General features: G+C 48.2%; 1 long non-coding RNA gene across 1 annotated transcript; it reads right to left on the reverse strand.

The window, feature by feature from the left end:
- Positions 1-1,385: 1,385 nt before the first annotated feature.
- LOC144590760 (uncharacterized) lies at positions 1,386-8,344 on the reverse strand. Its single transcript, XR_013546554.1, has 3 exons — positions 8,211-8,344; positions 4,143-4,175; positions 1,386-1,879 (listed from the first exon to the last, which is right to left on the reverse strand). It is a non-coding gene; the product is annotated as an uncharacterized LOC144590760 (long non-coding RNA).
- Positions 8,345-8,908: the final 564 nt, after the last annotated feature.

Consider the following 8,908-nt stretch of genomic DNA (forward strand, 5'->3'; position numbering starts at 1 on the left):
AGGCTGCCATGAGGAACTTTATCAGGATGCATCTCTGCTTGGCTTGGGAACAACTCCATCCAAGACCACGAATTGTGGACGCAACCCAGACCATCACACAAACCAACCTCCCTTGTATTGACTCTATTTATATCTCATGCTGCCTCGGCAAGGCCAGCAGCATAATCAAGGACATCACACCTTAGCCACTACCTCTTCTTTCCTCAGGCAAAAGGTATTAAATGTGAAAACGCACACCTGCAGATTCAGGGACAGTTTCTTCACAGCTGTTATCTGGAAAGTGAACTATCCTATCACAGCCAGAGAGCAGTTCTGAACTATTATCTATCTCTTTGGTAACCCTCAGATTTCACTGACACTAATGTCCATGAAGCCGGAATTAAGAACAGAGTTCGGCCATTTGGCCCATCGAGTCGACTCTGCCATTTATTCATGACCGATCTATCTTTCCCTCACAACCCATTCTTCAGCCTTCTCTCTGTAACCTTTGACCCCCTTACTAATCAAGAACCAGTCAACCTCTGCTTTGAAAATACCCAATGACAGCCTGCACAGCCGTCTATGGCGATGAATTCCACAGATTCACCACCCTCTGGCGAAAGATATTTCACCTCATCTCCATTCTTAAGGTATGTCCTTTCATTCTGAGGCTGTGCCCTCTGGTCCCAGACTCTCCAACTAGTGGAAACATTCTCTCCACATGCACTCTATGTAAGCCATGTCTTCTGGTCACTGCAAACCTCCCATGGTCTCTGCATTGTCCTCCACTACCTTCACCCCCCCCCCCCCCCACCCCACCCCACCTCACCCCAACCACACACACTGAACTACAAACAATTAACCCCTTCAAAACATTTACACATTTCTGGATTTCTTTATGAGGAAAGCCCTTTCAGTCCTTCCAGTCTGTGCAATCGTATTGGCCCACAAAGTTTACCTGTGGCCCAGGATGGGCTACCAGAGTGACCGATCACCCCGTGGGGCAGGGGATGTGGGAGGAGTGCCAGGGGAACCCACGGACACAGGAAGAGCATATAAACTGCACACGGATTAGAGCTGGCAGACAGCAGCACTAACTGCTGCTCCACTGTACCCTCTACTTGGTTTTCTTTCTTCCAGCCTGTTTCATCTGCTTTGCAGACTCATTTACTGAAGGCACCCAGCGGTCCTGAATCATTGTGGGTTTCCCTTCACCCTGCCAATCCAGCTCTGAGCCTGACCATTCAGTTTGGCTGCCCTGCCCCAGGAATCCAAGTCCTTCCTCTTGCATCAGTTGTGGGTCACACATTCACCTGCACCCCTCCTGTCTCCATCCATGGCACCAGGAGAGGTCCAGACATACATAACCAATACAAGACAAGTTTTGAAATGATTTTTTATTGCTTAAAAGCCACAAAGCAAAGCATAGCTCGCATTTGCTGAACCCCTGGAGTTTCAATCTGTCTATCACACCACTTCTTTGCCTGTTTGTGTGGTGTCCTTCCTTTGCTTGTACATATGTTTCCTCTAGGTCTCTCCCCATAATAATTTTGAGAACATTGAAAGGTGCATGTCCATGTAGTGACGATGTGTGATGTGAGCACAGGTCACAGCTGAGTCTCCAATAAAGAATATTACCTTCAGGTGATAACTGCAGTGAGAATTTAGCAGCTCGACAGGACTAACACATGAACACCTCCAACTTTCTCTCTTTCCCTCTTTCAACCTGCCTCTTTTTCCTGTTTATCCATCCACCAGAGTGTCTCTGGCAGTCTCTGTTCTTCCATCCCTTTCCATCCCCTGTCCCGCTGAGCATTTGCAGAATCGTAGCGTGCTGTGCAGTTGGTTGGCTGTGAGCTCTGTACGGTTACTTGAGATACAAACGTGCTTCAGTAATAATCTGCGGGCAAAAGAAAGTGGTGAAAAACTTTCTGGGAAAGGAGCTGGAGTGAGGGTGACCAACAGTCGATGAAGGGTCACCCCTCACTCACTCACTGTGCAAACCCCTCATTAACTCAGAAACTATCACCCCAACCCACTGGTGGCAGGCCCTTGTCCTTGTCAACCCAAACCCTACTACCTCCCCCCCCCCCCTCCCCCCCATTCACTGAAGACCACTGCCCCATCCACCCATTCATCCTCTGGGGCTCTGTCACTCCAGGTCTGTCCCTGCCCAAGAATAGATGGGAAAACCATGCTGCTAGGGGAAGTGAGCAGGTTAGGCAGCATCTGTGGAGGGAAGGCACAGTGGACGGGACTAAACTTGAAAGGCAGATGGGCGGGATTCAATGCGGGACTGAGGCAGGTGACAGGCTGGAAGTCCATATGGGTGGTGATGAAATAAAGTTGGAGGACAGAATAGGCAGGATATATAAATTGGCTGCACGCATATAGCCTCACTGGGCAAACCATCCGTAATGTAATCTCAGGCTAGTGCCGTGACATTCTCCTTAATCAATAAAACAACTCACTCACCTCTTTTACCCTCTATCTCTCCTATACCATGCATACAGAGTCATACAGTGTGGAAACAGGCCCTTCGGCCCAACTTGCCCAAACCGACCAACATGTCCCATCTGCACTCGTCCCATCTGTCTGCTTTGGCCCATATCGCTCCAAACATATCCTATCCATGAATCTGTCTAAATGTTTATTAAACGTTGCGATAGTACCTGCATCAACTACCTCCTCCGGCAGCTCGTTCCATACACCTGTCACCCTTTTTTGTGAATATAATACCCGTCAAATTCCTATTAAATCTTTTCCCCCTCACCTTAAACCTATGTCCTCTGGTTGTCGATTCCCCTATTATGGGCAAGAGACTGTGCATCTACCCAAACTATTCCTCTCATGAGTTTCTACACCTCTATAAGATCACCCCTCATCGTCCTGCGCTCCAAGCTATAGTCATAGCCTATAGCTCAGGCCCTCGCGTCCTGGCAACATCCTCGTAAATCTTCTCTGCACTCTTTCCAGCTTGAGAACATCTTTCCTGTAACCTGGTGCCCAAAACTGAACACAGTACTATAAATACTCCTCGATCCAGCTGCTCTACAACACTCCCCAGATCCCTACCGTTCACCGTTTCACAACCATCTTTTAAAATAAGGCTGTAACGTAGCAAAATGTGGAAAAGATGATGGGGTCTGAATGCTTTCTGAATGCACTGCATGTCATTAAACTGGAAATAATCTAGAAATAATTTACCAGAATTTTTCATGGCTTGATGGCCTGAGTTAGAGAGAGTGATGTGTTTTGGGTGTTTAAAATCATGAGGAGAGTGAATAGAGTCTTTTATCCAGGATAGACAATCAAAAGTCAGAGGTCCTAGATTTAAGGAGAAAGGGGCAAGATGTAATAGGAACCTGAAGACCACTTTTTTCACTCAGAGGATGTTGGGTCATGGAATTAGGTGCCAGTGGAGATCATTCTTGCAGGAACTATAACAGCATTTAAAAGACTCTTGAACAGGCACATGGATACGAAAGGCGTTGAGGGATATGGGCCAAACACAGGCAAATGGAACTTGCTTATATGAGGCATTTTGGTCGGTGTGGACAGGTTAGGCCGAAGCAGCTGTATCCTTGCTGTAAGAGATAGATTGTAGGAAATGTTTCCCAATGGTACATGTGTCTAGGGACAGAGGGTGTTGGTCTAAGGAGGATCCGAGGAAGACCTTTATCCATTCAGAGGGTGATTGGAATCTGGAATGATCTCCTTGAGGGGATGGGGAGGCAGAAATTTTCAGTGTTGAAGAAACATTTGCATGAGCTCCTGAATTACCAAGTGAGTAGGGTGCGGACCAAGTGGTTGGAGTTGGATACCTGATGGTCAGCATGGACACGATGGACTGAGGGTTCTGTGTTGCATGATGTGGCCATAACCCTTGCATTTCTCTTTGCCACTCTTTCTTCTCTTCTCTATTTCCCTCTCCTTCCTCCCGGTCTACCTATCTGCCTCCCTCACACTCTCCCCCCAAACTATCTCTCCCCTGTACCCCTCTCACCTCACTCTGCCTTCCAGTTCTCTGTTTCACTTCTCTCACTCACTTCCTGTTCCACCCATTGTCCTGTCACCAACATCACTTCTCCCCACTAGCGCTTAGTTGTGGACTCCTTCTCGGGATCGAGTGTTCGCTTTTATACTCAGGACTTGATACTCACTCGCTGTCCAGATGATTCTTTCCGGATTATTATCTGTGAACAGAGAGCGGAAAGATAAGGTTACCAGGTGCGGACGGACCTAAGTTAGGACATCAGGAGCAGAAATAAGGAGAGGTTATCAACTATTGAACCGTGGAGAGGGAGAGCCAGGCACAGGGTGGGAACAAGTCCCACATCCCTCCCCCTCTGGAATTCCAGATTGGATTTGAGAATCGGTGAATGACAGGAGTCCACTCGGCCCATCAGGCTTGTTCCAGCTTGATGGTGGAGCTCCTTGCTGAGTCTCACTCCCCATTCCTCCCCACAGTCCAGACTTTCTCCAGTTCCCTTTGCCCATTGCTGTGAATCTACTGAGCTCCATTCAGGCAGCACATCCCAGATCACTGGAGTTCCTCGCCTGAAACTTCTCTGCTGTTGTCAATCCCCTTCCCCCCCCCCCCCCCCCCCCCCCCCCGTATCTTCTGCTCTCCCTCTCTCCTGCCATCCTCCATCTATTCAATCTCTGAGAGGGCTTTCAGGGGCTTGATGAAGTCCTACCCTCAAGGCAGTGTGAAACTGGGCCAGAGGGGGTTAAAGATTGGGTAGCAGCATGGACCGGCGGCTGAGAGTGGGGGATAATTGTATTTCAGACTGTAGGCAATGGAAACATCAAATTCATATCAAATCCAGTAAAAATTTGTGTTTCAATGAGATCACCTCTCATTCTTGGAACTAGAGTTTAGACCAAGTTTGTTCGTTCTCTCTACAGAGGAGCAGCCAGACCCCATCCCAACCCACCATTCAACCTGCTGAAGCAATGCGGCTCACCTTCCATTGAGGGTAATCTTTCCTCAGGCAGGTACAGCAGATCTGTACATATTCCAGGTGCTGTCTCACCAGTGCCCCATATAATTGGAGCAATCCTCTTAAAATAAAGCCCAACACACAACAAATAGCTCACTACCCTACATGTGAACTTTCAGTGGTTGGCGTGCAAGAACCCCATACTTGGACCTCTCCCAACACCAACACCTTTCAATTTCCCACCATTTAAAATTCTCCAACTTTCTCCACATTATTTTCCATCCGCCATGTTCTGCCCGATGTCTCTGCATAATCCTGGCTTGGTATCGTCAGCTACCTTGGATACATCATGCAGTGAGCTGGTGCAGGATCCTGACCCCAAACAGGCACCATCCCTCTGCCTCCACTGATGCTGAGTTCCTCCAGCAGTTTGTGTTTTGCTTGGACATATCCAACCTGATCTTCTAATACAATTCAGGGATATCAATTGTGAGCAGCTGGGCCCAGCATTAATCCAGCATCATTCCTGGTCACAGCCACCCAGCCCAAAAAATGACCCATTTTATCCTACTCCATCTTCTCTCAGTTGACCAAGTCCTGGCTCGTATATTATCCTCATGGCCGAGCATGTAAATTTTGTTTAATAACCTCCTATACTCCACTTTATTAAAGGCCTCTGAGTCCAAATACATATCAACTGGGTCCTCTTTTTCATTCCTGCCTGTTGCAACTTCGAAAGACATTAAGGTTTCAGGTTGGGACACTTCTTTGGACTGATTTTGGGGGTGGGGGTGGGTGGGGTGGGAAGGAAGTTGGATGAGAGGAGGGGCAGGACAAAGCCTATGAGTCACGGGTGGATTCAGACGAATGTTTTTTGATCAGCGAATGGTCGAACAAAGTCCAGAGGGTGAGTTGAAAATTGTGAAGCTAGAGGAAGGAATGTAGTTGGAAGGAAATGGGTGAGAGAGAAATGGTTATGAGTCCAGGTGTAGCACAGGGAAGAGAGATGGACTGGGGGGAAGGAAGGGGGGAAGAAGGTGGGGGAGTTTGGTAAGTTACCCAAATTGGAGAATTAAATGTCCATATTATTAGGTTGTAAGTGACCCGTGGAATTTGAGGCACTGTTCCTCTAGTTTGTGTCTGGCCTCACTCTGGCAATGGAGGAAGCACAGGACAGAAAAGTCAGTGTTGGAATGGGAAGGGGGGTTAATGTGGTTAGTAACTGGGAAATCCAATCATCTTTGGTGGGTCGAGCTCAAGTGTCCGGCAAAACAGTCGCTGAATCTATGCTTTGTGTCACCGATATAATGAAGGCCACATCCGGAACACCTGGAACATCTGGAAGGTTAGATCACATGTGATCTAAGGAGAGATAGCTGGATGGATAGAAAATTGGCTTCATGGAAGGAAGCAGAAGCTGATGGTGGAAGGTTTCTTTTCGGACTCGAGGCCTGTGACTGGTGGTGTGCCTCAGGGTTTGGTGGTGGGCCCATTGCTGTTTGTCATCTATATCATTGATTTGGATGAGAATGTACATGATTAGCAAGTTTGCAGATAACACAAAAGTGGGTGGTATTGTAGATAGTTAAGATGGAGCTTAACTACAGCGCCTTCGAGAGCGAGTTGGCAAGCTCGCACCTGTGCCGACGTCACGACATGGTACATTCCGCCTTTTCATGCCATCGGCCCTCCGGGACTGCACCCATGTGTTCCTGCGCCGTGACGCCCACCGGACGCCGCTCCAGAGGCCTTATGAGGGCCCGTACCGGGTGCTGGAGCACGGACAGACAACCTTTGTCTTGGACATGGGGGGCCGGCCGGAGGCCATGTCAATTGACCACTTGAAGCCGGCCCACTTGGACATCGACCAACGGGTTGCCCAGCCTCGGTCACGAGGTTGCCCCTCTTTGCGGGTCCCACCACCTGTCCCTCCAACTGTGCCGCAATTTCATCTTTTATAATTGACTCCAGCATCTTCCCCACCACTGATGTCAGACTAACTGGTCTATAATTTCCTGTTTTCTCTCTCCCTCCTTTCTTAAAAGTGGGATAACATTAGCTACCCTCCAATCCACAGGAACTTATCCTGAATCTATAGAACATTGGAAAAGGATCACCAATGCGTCCACAATTTCAAGAGCCACCTCCTTAAGTATCCTGGGATGCAGACCATCAGGCTCAGGGGATTTATCAGCTTTCAGTCCCATCAGTCTACCCAACACCATTTTCTACCTAATGTTCCTTCAGTTCCTCCGTCACCCTAGGATCTCTGGCCACTAGAACATCTAGGAGATTGTTTGATTGTTATACTAGTCCCACCTACTTGCACTTGGCCCATATCCCTCCTTCATTATCCATGTACCCATCCATATACCCAACATTCCATTTACCCACCACCCTCTGTGTGAAAAAGTTGCCCCTTAGGTTCCTATTAAATCTTTCCCCTATCACCCTAATCCTATGGCTTCTGATTCTTAATTTCCCTACTCTGGGTAAAAGACCTTATCTATTCCACTCATGATCTTATACTCACTCCTCTGTAAGTTCATTCCTCATCCTCCTGCATTCCAGGGAATAAAGTCCTAGACTGCCCAATCACTCCCTGTAGCTCAGGCCCTCAAGTCCTGGCACGGCACGGTAGCGCAGCGGTAGAGTTGCTGCTTTACAGCGAATGCAGCGCCGGAGACTCAGGTTCGATCCTGACTACGGGTGCTGTACTGTAAGGAGTTTGTACGTTCTCCCCGTGACCTGCGTGGGTTTTCTCCGAGATCTTCGGTTTCCTCCCACACTCCAAAGACGTACAGGTATGTAGGTTAATTGGCTGGGTAAATGTAAAAATTGTCCCTAGTGGGTGTAGGATAGTGTTAATGTACGGGGATCGCTGGGCGGCACGGACTTGGAGGCCGAAAAGGCCTGTTTCCGGCTGTATATATATGATATGATATATGATATGATAACATCCTTGTAAATGATGTTCGTAAAGGAAAACTAAAGGGCAAAAAAGAAGGCCTGGCAGACCTCTGGCAGATAAGATGCAAGAGACTCCAATGAGTTTTTGTAACATTTTATGCGTGGGTGGGGGTGGGACACACGACATGGGGGGGAGGAGATATGACACGGGGGGGGGGGGGGGGAGATATGACACGGGGGGGGGGGGAGATATGACACGGGGGGGGGAATACGGAAGAGACGGCGCCGAGGACTCCTGTACATTGGTAACATTAGGTCCCTGTCTCACAACACAAACACCTTGCAACAAAGAACCATTAATTGAGCATTACATACCTTTGGTATTACTTTTGCACAACTTTCCACACGTCTGCAACAAAAACAAAGAAGTTTTGTTTCCGCTGCACATCAACATTCATCGCTCATAAGTAAATACAAATTATTGTATCCCTTCCTCCCCCTCACCAACATACCGTCCCCACATTCCTCACCCTCTCTGCTTAATCCCCATTAACCCATGTGCTCCCTCTCAGTATTCCCACCTCTCCACACACTCTCCCTCTCTGGCACACAATCACATTGGAGAGTAGCAACGATTTGTGAACAAAAACTGATCTGTGTTCCTGTTGCATTGTGCAGCTCTCTGTCCATCTACACAGGTTCACAACCCAATGGTATGAACATTGAATTCACCAATATCAAGTAATACCCCCATGCCCTCTCTCGTTTACGTTCCCCCCTCCTACACCCGGTGCAGCCCATTTATTTCACTATCTCCCATCTGCCCCTTCACACCCCACCATTTTCCTTCCTCAGTGTGCTCATCTCCCATCCCCAGATCCCTCATTTCTCTTTTATTCCCCCCTCTTCCCCCCCCACACACAATACTGCACACAATACTCCAAATGTGCCCTGACCATAGTTTATAAAGCTGCAACATGATCACCTGATTCTAAAACCCACATCTGACTAATGAAGGTAAGCAAGTTGTCTGCCTTCTTTACCTCCCTATCCATGTTGTGCTTCCACTTTCA

The sequence above is a fragment of the Rhinoraja longicauda genome, unplaced genomic scaffold (genome assembly GCF_053455715.1).
Source record: "Rhinoraja longicauda isolate Sanriku21f unplaced genomic scaffold, sRhiLon1.1 Scf000296, whole genome shotgun sequence".
NCBI lineage: Eukaryota > Metazoa > Chordata > Chondrichthyes > Rajiformes > Arhynchobatidae > Rhinoraja > Rhinoraja longicauda.